Source organism: Megascapheus bottae, chromosome X (genome assembly GCF_031878675.1).
Source record: "Megascapheus bottae isolate mThoBot1 chromosome X, mThoBot2.hap1, whole genome shotgun sequence".
Lineage (NCBI taxonomy): Eukaryota > Metazoa > Chordata > Mammalia > Rodentia > Geomyidae > Megascapheus > Megascapheus bottae.
Window position 1 is genome coordinate 93,111,880 of NC_143547.1, and position 12,894 is coordinate 93,124,773.

The window sequence follows — 12,894 nt, forward strand, 5'->3', positions numbered from 1 at the left end:
GTTTCATTAATTGCTATAAGTTCTTAAGCAGATCTCCAATGTTCCAATTTGTGGTGTTAGGGGTGGCATTGTATAAAGGACTTTATTTGTACAGGAGGTTTAACAGGGTTTATTTTAATTGGCCTGACCAATGTTATTGCTTACCCTAAATATTAGCTCTCTGGGGAGTGCCTTTTCAAGGGGAAACCTCATTTGCTTTGAATTCAGGAACATAAAAAGTGAATGTGCCAGACACAACAGAACTGCTGGAAGGTTTTCTTGAAAATAGAGACTTGCTCATGTGGCAGTATGAACAGTAGAGAGCAGGAAAGCTACATGGAACAGTTAGAAGGATAAGAGGGAAGAGACTTCTGCTGGTGACTAGAAAAGGTTATGTTGACCTGATGAAGCATCAGGAAATTCCTTCCCCTCTCCCTGATAGAAGAAGTCAAGGGGCAGGACTGCCAATGCAAATTCTTGTGATAGCAAAGCACAAGAGTGCTGTCTGGCAAAATTGAACATTTGCCAGCCAGAAATTGGTTTCCTAATTTTCCCTCAAGTTCAGAGGTAGCACTGCTGCATTGGTGTGTTAATCCAGATTGCTCAGCTCAGACTCTCTTACAGTGGTTAGCTCTCCTCTGTTGTCCTCTTCCATTAGCTGAAGTGGATAATTTGTACCATAAATGATCAAAGCTTCCTCATTTCTATCCTTGAGAGAAGGGGCATTCACTTTTTCTTTTGTGTTATGCCAGTCCCGGGGGCAAGACTCAAGACTAGCACTCTACCAATTTACCCACAGCTCCACTTCTGGCTTTTTGTTGGTTAGTCTGACTTGAGTTTCACACAGACTTTCTTGCCCAAGCTGGCATCAGACCCTCAATGCTCAGATTTCAGCCTCCTGAGTATTATTTTCATTTTTGAAAATTAAAAAAATGGTTCATTCTGTCACATTGAGAGAACAAATTGTTCCTTAGTCTCCATGTATCTGCAAAAGGGGTGTGACTTTGGACAACCCAGTGCCCATCAGGATGTCTACTTTCATCCCTGAGAAGGTTGCTGTGTTTGTGTTGTTGGTACTTTTTCTATCCGAACCCATCCTACACAGATGTTTCACTAGGTGCATATACTAGGTCTACAGCTGCTGAATTCATCACAGATTTTACAATGCAGGTGGAATATCCTTTATTTGGAACCATGGCACTGGTCATATTTTTGAGTGAAATACTTATATATGCATATATATAATATGACACAAGCCTTTCTAAATAGGAAATTCATTTATGCTTTCATATACACTTTACACAGATCGTGTTCACAGTATTTCAGTGTGCCTTTGTTTTGATTTTGACGTGTCCCATTGGATTTGGTGTTTAATTTCTCATTTTTGGTAGACATGTCAGCACCCATTTTCATAATTTGGATTCTTTGAGGTTTTTAGATTTTTGGATTAGTGATGGTCAACTTATATATCTACTCAAATACCTGAATATATTAAAACTTCAGAATAAAACCAGGGGAAATGTTTAGAAGGCTTAATCTGAATTTTCTCAATTTTATTAATTTTAGTGGTCATTAGAAGTGCTACTCAGAGAAAGGGGCTTTAAACCATTTGATGATAAAAGCTTCACCTGATGAGGTAGACATATTTTCAGTCTGATCTCTGATGCAGCTCTCATTCATAGATAAGCACTACCTAGCTCATTTGTCTTCAAACTTACACACCAAAAAATAAATCACTCTGTATATCACCTTGACAATAAAAATATGATAGAAGCTTGATGCTAGTGGCTCACATCTACAATCCTAGCTAATTAAGAGACTGAGATCTGAGGATATAGTTCAAACCCAGCCCGGGCAGGAAAGGCAGTAAGATTCTTATCTCCAATTAACTATCAAAATGCTAGACAGAATAATTCTTAGATGCCACTCCCCCAAAATAAAGAAAAGAGTAATATCTTTTCCTCAAGTATGTGATTCTGACACCCTTCTCTGAGGAATCCTGTGGTTCTCACCTAAGGATTGAGGATTTTTGCTCTGTGCCCTTTCGATATCTTTTAATTTTTTTCATAGAAGCAGATGAGAAACTTTAAAGATGTTTTAAAGTATCTCATACTTTAAATTATATTTAAAAGATGTTATAAAGTCCAGTGCACTTAGCTGGAAAAAGGTAGCTAGATTGAACCTAGAAATTCATCTGCACTATTTGCCAGTAGAATTTTTTTTCCTCCTTTTTTCTTTTTTTTTGCCAGTACTGGGGCTTGAACTCAGAGCTGGGCACTGTCCTTGGACATTTTTTGCTCGAGGATAGTGCTCTACCACTTGAGCCACAGTGCCACTTCCTGCTTTTCTGTGTATGTGGTTCCTGGGAATCGAACCCAGGGCTTTGTGCATGCTAGGCGAGCACACTACCACTCAGCCATGCTCCTGGCCTAGTGATGTGCTTTATCATTATAAAAGTCATAACAAACATTTAATATAGCATTTATCCTAGCTAAACTTTATAATACAAACTTGATGTTACTCCATTTTGCTGCCTTTTAGTTGTGGAATTATTTGGAATACAAACTTGAACACAGCATATTTATACTGTCGTATTTGTACTGTAGTAATAGTAGTAATTGTTAATTAATTAGACACATTTTCCTTATTGATTTGATGGATTTTTAGTATTCAGAAACCAAAATATTTTACAAGACAGTAGTAATAGTGATTTGATGAGTGTCTTTTATATTGATGTGACTTCTCTTCTTGGAGCACTAGTAGTGCACACATGCCCGTGTGTGGGCACACACACACACACACACACACACACACACACACACACACTCAGATGAATTAGGCTCAAATACTTTGGAAATCAGCAGCAGTCTAGAGCCCAAGTCTCAAACTGGTAGGCTGAATCTGGCACACAGATGTAGTTTTTTTTAAATTAAAAATCAGTTGCCAGCATTTAACAATGGAGAGATTTCATATTTTTGAAAATGCAGCTTCTTTTGAAACATCAAACATTTGGGCAACATTGAGCCTGCATTCCTGTTTGGCTAGCCTAATCTAGAGCCAAATTTCTGCCGTTCCTTTAGATGGGGAACAAACTGAGGTGTGCCTTAGTCTCCAGTACTGTCTGCAGTCCACTTGACACTAGGATTAAGGGTCTCTTGCTATTATTGGAACGTAATATTTACCCAAGCATGTAATTTTTCAAATCTGGATCTAGATTAAATTTAAGTTACAAATTTATTTTTATCAGAGAAGATGGGCTTGCTAGCGCTGGTGATGTGCTCAAATGGTGGTCTCGAGTTCAAGCCTCAGTACAGGGAGCTGTGAAGGCAATCACTTTAGGGAGCAATGCTTACTGCTGGTACTTGATTAAGAGAGGCTACTACACGGGTATAGGTATTTTACCTTATTCTAGAAGATTTCTGTGGTTTTCTGCAGCATGTCCCAAACTGTGATGTACAGATTTTGCTGTAAAAGTCTAGAGGAAGGCCTGAGATTCAGAAGATACAACTAGCACCAGGTTGTATTGCTGCTAGTCTGAAGCCCTTCATCTCTAGTAATAAGAAGCTTGTACCCTAAAGCTTCCCAAAGTAAAAAAGAGTCATTTGAAAAGAACATTTTTGAGGGTGAGGCGGATGGGAGTTTGGCCTAGTAGTACAGTGCTTGCCTAGCATGTACGGAGACCTGGGTTCGATTCCTTTTTACCACATACATAGAAAAAAGCCGGAAGTAGTGCTGTGGCTCAAGTGGTAGAGCTCTAGCCTTGAGAAAGCGAAAGGACAGAGCTCAGGCCCCGAGTTCAAGTCCCAGGACTGTCAAGAAAAAAAAAACCCATCATTTTTAATTCGGCCTGAAAAATATAAAGAAAAGCTGGATACATTAAATCTCAATAATCATCAAGTACAGATTGGAGTTTATTATAGAATAGTATATTTATAGGGCTCTTAGGCTGACATAAAACCACCGAAAGAAATAATCAAAATGCTCAGTGTAAGCTATAAAATAATAGAAAAAATGAAAGAGGATGAAAATCATTAGATCAGATATACAGCCCTACTTGAAAAAGCATATTAACATGAAAATGAAATCTTGCAGGAAAAATTTGCTGCCTATATAAAAATATTGCTGGATGTGTACTAATTATTACAAATGAAGGAAACCATTGAGCCTATGTACCTTTGGGTCTGGTTTACTTCACTTAATATGATTTTTTTCCAAGTCCTTACAGATGGGACGATGTCATTCTTTCTGATGGTAGCAAAACCTAGGTACAGAAGGTAATATAGGATGAGACTAAATGAAAGGAACTCTAGGATATAGAAACAAGAGCTTTATCTTCTGTGATTGTTGTTGTTAATGTACTGTTATTTCTTTTTTGTTGCCCTTTGGTTAATCTCATATTGTTACTGTATCTGACTTTGTTACCTGGTATATTGTATATACATTTATTTGTTTATTTGAAATAGGAAAGGGAAGGTGGAAAACAAGATGATTGTGAGGGGGGTGGAGGGAGGGAAATGTGGAAAAAAACATGAGAAGGGGTATCTGTGTGAGAAGTAATAGAAGTAATACACCTACTACCTGGCAAATGTAACTGTAACCCCTCTATATATTACCCTGACAATAAAAAATAAATAAATGAAAAATGAAAAGATAACTAATTTTTCTATTATGTATAGAACTCATCCAAATTGTAAGAAAAGAATTACATAGGCCTGGCAGAAGGTAAATGTTCTGTAACTATTGCCTGAATTAATTCTTCAGTAGGCAATTAGGTAGAAGACTTCCACATTATATTACAAAGTAAATAAATCCACGGAAAAAGTTTAATCTTATTGGTGTATAATAGTAGCCATAATTAAGCATATTACGTTGGGTGCTGGTGACTCACTTGTAATCCTAGTTACTCAGGAGGCTGAGATCTAAGGATCTCTATTTGGAGGCATCCAGGAAAGAAAAGCTGTGAGAATCTAATTGATCTTTAATTAATCACAGAAAAAGCCAAAACTGGCGATGTGGCTCAAATGGTAGAGTGCTAGCCTTTAGAGCTCAGGCCGAGTTTGAGCCCCAGGACCAGCCAGAAAGAAAAGCAACTTGCAAGTACCTTTTTAAACTACCACTTTCGTAAAAATAAAACTGTGCGTTAACATGGCTTGAAACAAATCTATACTTATTCATCTAGCTCATAGTGTAAGTTGGTACAAAACCTTTTGTAACATTACTTGGCAATATATGGCAAAAGTCATAGATTCGTACCCTTGCATCCAGTAATTCTATTTTGAGAAGTAGGAGACCTAGATAGTGTTCTAAGAAAGAAACTGTCTCAAGAAAAGTTACTGAAGATGATCCACATTACAGATTTCATCATGTTATCTGTAAGGAAAAATTAGAACACATTTAGTTTAAATGCACATTAGAAAATTTGTTTGTTTAATCAACAGATATTTTTGGTTAAATAAATTGTGATAGCCTTTGCAATGGAATTCCATGAGTGTTAAAAATCATAGTTTTGATGCTTATATAGAAATATAAAAGCATTTGTGTAACACATGCTTAATAAAGAACAAATTACCAACTTGTACATGTGTTATCATTATAAACTTGTAAAGCAATTTGTACATATATGGACAAGAACTAGAAGGCACATGGGAAAATTTAAGTATGTTTTACCATAAATGTGAGCTCACTTAAAGACAGAGAATATTCTGCATTTACCTACTTAAATTAACTTCATATCACAAGTAAGATATTCCTATTGATGCCACATGGTAGGTAAATAACCATGACAAATAAAGAGGACTCCTGCCTAGGCCAAAACATAGATTTCCAATAGTACAGTTCCTTCTGCTTTTGTGGTTGGTAGTGAGACAACTTGGTTTCCCACAAGACAAAATATGGATAATTGTTTCAGACCTTTTAATTGATGTGTAGTAGTGCTAGGTAGAGATGAATCTTCTTATCTAGATGGTCAGTGTATATTAAGTAGAAACTTAATGATTCTCTAAATTCAAGGGCATCTTCTCATTTCCTTTTGATAATTCCCAGAATTCACTTTAAGGCAATGAGCTTTCTCACAGCAGCCCCCTCCCTTTCAGTTTCAATCCTTTTTTCAGATGTGCTTGTTTCCCTGCTGTAAGTGTACTTTTCTTTAATTAGGTCAGTTACTTCATGTCTGTTTTTCTTTTTTGACATAGTTTCCTCTGGCTTTGGCACCACATATTTTCCCCATATGTCATTGCCTCTAGAGCTTCATGTTGCAATCATTTTTCAAGGGTAACAGAGAGCACATTGCTAAAGGGGCGGGAGTGTAACTCTTGAATCTTTTCCTTGCCCTTTGCTTGAATGGGAATTCATATTTCTTTTGGGCCTAGTTCTGTTTGGTTTTGTAGTCTTCAGAGTCAAAGTTATGTTTGGACTGAAAGAATCTTAAGTAAAAATAATGGTAAGTCAGAGATACGTTTGGCAAAGGTGCAACACATTTGTTAAGGTTACTGGTTTGTTTATCTCCCTTGTTTCTATGGCTACTAAATCTGGGTCTGGGATTTAATTCATTTAATTTTGACCTCTTATACCATCTCCTAACCTTTCCCAGCTTATGATATAGAAGGAATTCATTTTTATTTCAATAGAGAAATGCCTCACTTACAAAAGGATTCCTAACCAGACTTCTTAAGAAGTAGATAACCAAAAGTCTTTGTTTTTTTTTTTTTTTTGCCAGTCCTGGGGCTTGAACTCTGTCTCTGAGCCTCTTTTGCCCAAGGCTAGCATTCTACCACTTGAACCCGAATGACACTTCTGGCTTTTTCTGTTTATGTGGTTCTGAGGAATTGAACCCAGGACTTCTGCATGCTAGGCAAGCACTCTACCACTAAGCTGCATTCCCAGCCCCGAGTCTTTGATTCTTACATAGTCTTTTATCAGAGTACAGAAAAGAAGGCTAAGAGCTCACGTATGTGCAGCACCTCTGATGTCCTAAGGGGAATAATTCTTTTCAGTGAAATAAAGGATTGTTTAATTAGTGTGAATGAACTGTTTGAAAACTTCCTATAAGAGAAACTTCACTGGGACTTGGAGTTTGGCCTAGTGGTAGAGTGCATGCCTAGCATGCATGAAGACCCGGGTTCATTTCCTCGGTACCACATATATAGAGAAGTAGCTGGAAGTAGTGCTGTGGCTGAAGTGGCAGAGTGCTAGCCTTGAGAACGCCCAAGGACGGTACTCAAGCCCTGAGTACAAGCCCCAGGACTGGCAAAAAAAGAGAAAAATTTTGCTAAGGCTATTAAATTAGTGGAACATTGGATATAATACTTGTTATTTTAAAATACCACCTTTTATCACTCACAGGATTTATAAGTATATTTATAACATGAATAGTTTTCAGTTTTTAAAAACTTTTATTTATTACGGGATTATAAATATGCATGCATATTTCAGAGTTAAAAATCCATTTACACTGTGTTATGGAAGCCCACAGGAGAGGTTGTATCTGACCAGGATTTCATGGAACTCTCATTTGAACATTGAAATTAAAATCTGGTCTTTTATCTATACTCAACTTGAATAAAGCAAAGACACAGGTATCTGGATTCTATGTTAGCTAGAGTGGAACTATTTTGGACTTCAGTTGGTTTAAATGAACATACAACAAACACTGTTTAGTCTTTCCCATATAGTCCTTTGAGTCTTACAAAGATTCTAGTTTTAGAAAGTTTAATAATTTCCTGAAATAAAGTTAGAATGCTTTACATGATTAAGCTTAGTGTATAGCATATTAGTTTACTCATAGATAATTCATCTTATCTGCAGGTCATTTCATCTGTAGGAAAGTACTCACATATATAATTTTTTTCTTAACTGAGAACAAGGAATCAGATTATGGTTAATGTTTGCACAAAGGCAAGAGAAGCCCCCTGTTTCCTTTAGTCCTTATTCTCTAAACAGTGTATTAAGAGGTTAGCTCTGTTATGGAGGTCAGTTCAGCTTTTGTAGGAGCTTGTGGAGCTGACCATCTTACTAATGTGCTTGAACTCTATGGAAGCTCAATGGATGTATAAATTGTTTTAAGATAATATCCATGAAAAAAAAGATAATATCCATGATATACTCCTTTCTTGATATGACAAAGATTTGAGGAGACAGCAAAAGTTGATCACTTGTGAAAGAGATCTGTACTTTGGAGATGAATGTTGGATGATCTTTAATTTCTGGGTTTGAAATTTTGAGGTCACATGTAACTATGAACTTTGAAAATTTATTGAAGGCATAGATGAATCATTTAGATATTTTTTATGGTCAGTATAAGAAACGTAGCTCAGCTCCAGCCTTTAACAGGAGTCACAAAAGGAAGATCTGAAGCCATCAATAATGCTGATAGCATTTTTGCCATCATAATTGCACATCAACCTGTGTCACGCACTGAAAGTCCAGTGTAGAGAAATGTGCTGACAACTGGTATAAATTATATATTTCATTTTTTCTTTCAGTGTTGATATTTCAATTTGGCTTAAACAGCACTAATTATTAGAACAATTTAAGTAAGTGAATAGTGTTTTCAACTTTATATTCCATAGAATTTTAGAATTCATACAAATGTTTCAGAGGTTTCACCAATATTCAAATTGAATTTTTGAAAATGTGTTGAGCTCATAAATATGACACACTCAATTCAACATTTTATAGTAAATGTTTGCATCCCAAAGGATACCTACCATTTGACTTTAAAATAACTAAAGGTTATTAATGTCAGTCTAAAATAAAAGTTTGAATAGCACTTATCAGTCATCCATCAAAGTCAGGGTAATATTTCTGTTGGAAGACTGAAGACAAAAGGTCTACATCAGGGCCATTACACTAAAGCCATGGGTGTTAAGGCAGTGGCCTGTAAAGTTTGAAGTTACATTTGGGTTTCCAGTTACCATGAGCACTTATCCATCTGTTATATTTAGATTTTTTCTACTACCTTTAGGAATCTGGAAACAGATGAGTATATGCTTTAAACTTGAAACGACCATAAAAGGAAAGAGATGATTAAGACGCTGGAGGCTGGCTGTGGTGTCATCCCTCAGATAGAGCTATGCGAATGGATTAGGGAACTTGATTGAACCAGACTGTTCAAGCAAGTAAAAAAAACCACAAACTCATATATGCAATATTGTTCATTTTGAGAATTTTATGATTATGCTTGAAAAACCTTCAAATAGGTATGGCAGATTTCAATTTGGGGGCTTTGCTTCACTCATTTCAGAATGTACTAGATTCTATGCCTGTGATTTTCAATGCTTTCAGGACCCCAGTGCCTGCTTGCATGTAGTTGCAGTTGATTTTTTTTCAGACTTTTGCTTATTCATATTTTCCTTCCACTCTAGCTATTATTTTTTTAAGCCTGGAAAGATTTTTCAGTGAATGTATACCATCATTTGCATTTAACAGTATTTTCTGTTATTTTTTTGAATCACAGACCTATCCATCCCTCTGTGCATCCACCAGTCCATCTTATTTTGGAATACATTTCAAAGTGAATGTAGTACATTTATTTATCAACTAACTTCATATATTTTAGGTACTCAATGTGTATCCTTTGAATAGGACACTAATGTGCCTTGGTTGGCAGAGGATGCTGTGAAAGATTGTAAGTGTCTCAGTTTTGCTGGGAAATATTTAGTAAGTTTTTTTTTGAATTTTCATATAGAGTTGGAAAACATACTGACAAACGTGTGTGTGTGTGTGTGTGTGTGTGTGTGTGTGTGTGTGTGTGTGTGTGACTGTGACTCAAACATTGTTCTCTTACTAGAGAAATGTACAGGGTATACCTGTACATTTTATTTTCATTATACTTTAAAAACCAAATAAATTTTGGTTTTTATAGAGTGGAAAGATCATCTTTAAGAGTTACGAACATCAAATGTTGGTTCTTCACACCAAATCTATTGCCTTTGGAGGGGAATACAGCAGTTAACTAATGACTAAATTAATGTGTGCTGGATCTAGTCCCAACCTTGGTGTCAAGGTGTTAAGCACAAATGACTAAAACAACTCCAGTTACAAATCAAGTAGAGAACATGGGGATGGCCATGAAAGCCTTCTGCGTGTGACTTTTCCTCTATTTATGTGGAAAGTGTTTCCCCTATGTTCTTACAAAGCTTTGTTGTTTGCTTTAGTATGTCACCAGAATTGTGTCCAAACACTTTCCCTTGGTCCAGGGGGTTGGCTGGGTATATTGCCTTCTGAAACTATTTACTAGCACTCTTTAGTTAGCTGGCAAGAGATCCCTTAAAAACATTTCCAAATGGTTTTTCTTACTTGCTATAGGGTTAATCCTCTACTTTTCCCTTAAGTTCCAGCTGCTGTTGCTGTCCAAAAAAAATGTACAAGGCTAAAAAGGACAGAGATCTTTGGAACAAGTATTAGTTGGGATACATAGGTAGAAAACTTGAATTAAAATGTATGTACATATAGAGTTATAAAATCCTTACCAAACCCTTTAGACACATGAGCCTTTAAAACCCATAAAACTCCCTGGCATGGTTGAGTAACATGCACTTTGGTCTTGGAAGAGACTATTAGGTTGCAAAGTTTTTGATTCCCCTACTACTGACTGACTCTTTGATCTTAGAATGTGACTTATTTGTCCAGTGAATGTTTCGTAATAGTCCGTTATAAAACAGATTTACTGTATGTAGTGCTGTATATAGTAGAGTCTAAAACAACTTGTTAGAGGTCCAGCTTATGAATTATTTAATTAAAATTTGCATATGAACATTAAACTTACAAGTTAGACTTAATTTTATTAATAAAGTTTTTGGTATATAAATACTTTATTTTGTAATTCATATGTATAGTACCACCATTAATTAAATGGTATTTCTACAAATCAGTTCTTGAGAAGATTAGTTTTCTCAACAGTTAAAACCTATGTTGAAAATATAAAATCGAGTACTTACTTATGGCTGGCAGAAAGAGGGAACATTTTCTCGATTTATGCTTAGGAGAGGTGATAATACTTGAGCTTCTATTCTTAGTTTGACTTCACCACCTTTTCTTAAGGTAAGGCACTTAGTCTTTTAATGTTCCAGTTTATCTACCCATAACACCTATAGAGTTATTTCATGAAGACAGTACGTGGTTTACTTTTGGCAGCATTTGAGAACTTAGTGTAAAAGGTAGACTGGAAGTTCAAATTGCTAGGTAGAGAGTATTTGTATGCTGAATGATAATCTTGACAAATTACTAATTACTACTTTTAGAAAGTTACAGCTCTGGAGGGAATTGATATTTGATATTGTTGTCTTCTGTGTTCTAAGTTACCATCATAACAGTAGGAAAATAAATCCCATCCTGGCTGTGTTACAAAGGGATTAACTCACTTCTTCAAGTGGTTACTAAAGCTCCAGGCTTATAACAACAGAAGGCAAATGTGTTCTTTTTATTCTTCACTTCTTTTCCAAATAAAAGCCTTACAACTAACCTTGGCTTAATTTTTCTTTTGTTGAGGGCTTTTCAAGTTAATTTCTTTGTAAAGAATAAAGGATAAACCATGTCAGTTACTTAAAGCAGCCCCAAATACCCTATACAAATATATACATGGGTATGCTTTTGATTTTTAGATCAAAGCCAAAGGACCAAGATTATGTGAGCTTGCTTATTATACATTTGTTCCCAGATACTTATCCATTTGCAAAGAATTAAGCATAAACTAAATAGAGGATTAAATACTTTTACTCCAAGAAGATGAAAATAGCCATATTACCATTTTGTAAATTTTACATTTGCAAACTCTGGGCTAACGTGAAAGAGAATTTCAGTCACAAAGATTGCTAGTTTTTTCACAATGATTTGGCTCTTGATTTTATCCCATATGATAAATGTGTGTGTGCTTGTTGTCATGTGGAGAATTAAGTCGAATCCCCAAATTAGGGGACTGCCTATTTAAGTATAAAACATACTTTATGTATATATTTCTTAGATATGATATATTAGATATATACTATTCAGTTTTATTCCTAAAATAATTCAATGGGTAAACAGAACAGGTATCAATATCTCCATTTCATAAATGAAGAAAATGAATTTGCTTACTAACTCAGTAGATAGGAATTACATTTAGACTTTTTATTCCTGGTCTGTTGCTCTTTGCTTGAGTAGTGTCATACACAGTAAAGTCAACAATCAATTCACTCTTCTTTTCGTTAGTGAAAATATTAAATTTAATTTAAAGTTTAATAATTTATCAAAATTAATACTGATTAACAATTTGTTAATAAAATTAATTTAAATTTTATACTGTTTATATACAATATAAATTTTATAATGTTTATATTATTTATCTCATTTTAATTGAATTTTCAATTGTTTTTAACCTTGCTATATACACTTGGCTTGCCACGTTGCATTGCCCCAACACTATAACTAGAGATCTCTGTTTTTTCATCTGTTAAAAATAGCCATCGTATATATTTTAACAATATTTGTGTATATTAAACATTTTTTGTTTTGGGTTTGTTTTTTTTTTGCCCATCTTGGAACTTGAACTCAGGGCCTGAGCACTGTCCTTCGGCTTTCTCAAGCTTGAGCTCTACCACTTTGAGCCACAGCTCCACTTCCAGCTTTTTCTATGTATGTGGTAATGAGAAATCAAACCTGGGTCTCCGTGCATGCTAGGCAAGCACTCTACTGCTAGGCCAAAGTCCCAGCTCCTAAACACGGTTTAATATTAGTATTTTTTCTGAAATTCACTGTTAATTTATATTTTTTAATTATTGAGAGTAGCTGTACAGTGAGGTTTCAATTCAACTTGTCAGTTTGTGAGTATAGTACATTATGATCAGTGTCCCTCCTTCAAAGTTAGTTTTTTGAATGTCCACTATGAGATTAGAATGATACTTCTGGTTATATTTCCTTTCCTTTCCTTGTTTGTAGAAA

General features: G+C 35.4%; 1 protein-coding gene across 3 annotated transcripts in view; it reads left to right on the forward strand.

Moving 5' to 3' along the window:
* Positions 1 to 12,894, forward strand: part of Fhl1 (four and a half LIM domains 1) — a 61,377-nt gene that overhangs the window by 22,025 nt on the left and 26,458 nt on the right. The window lies entirely within an intron of this gene.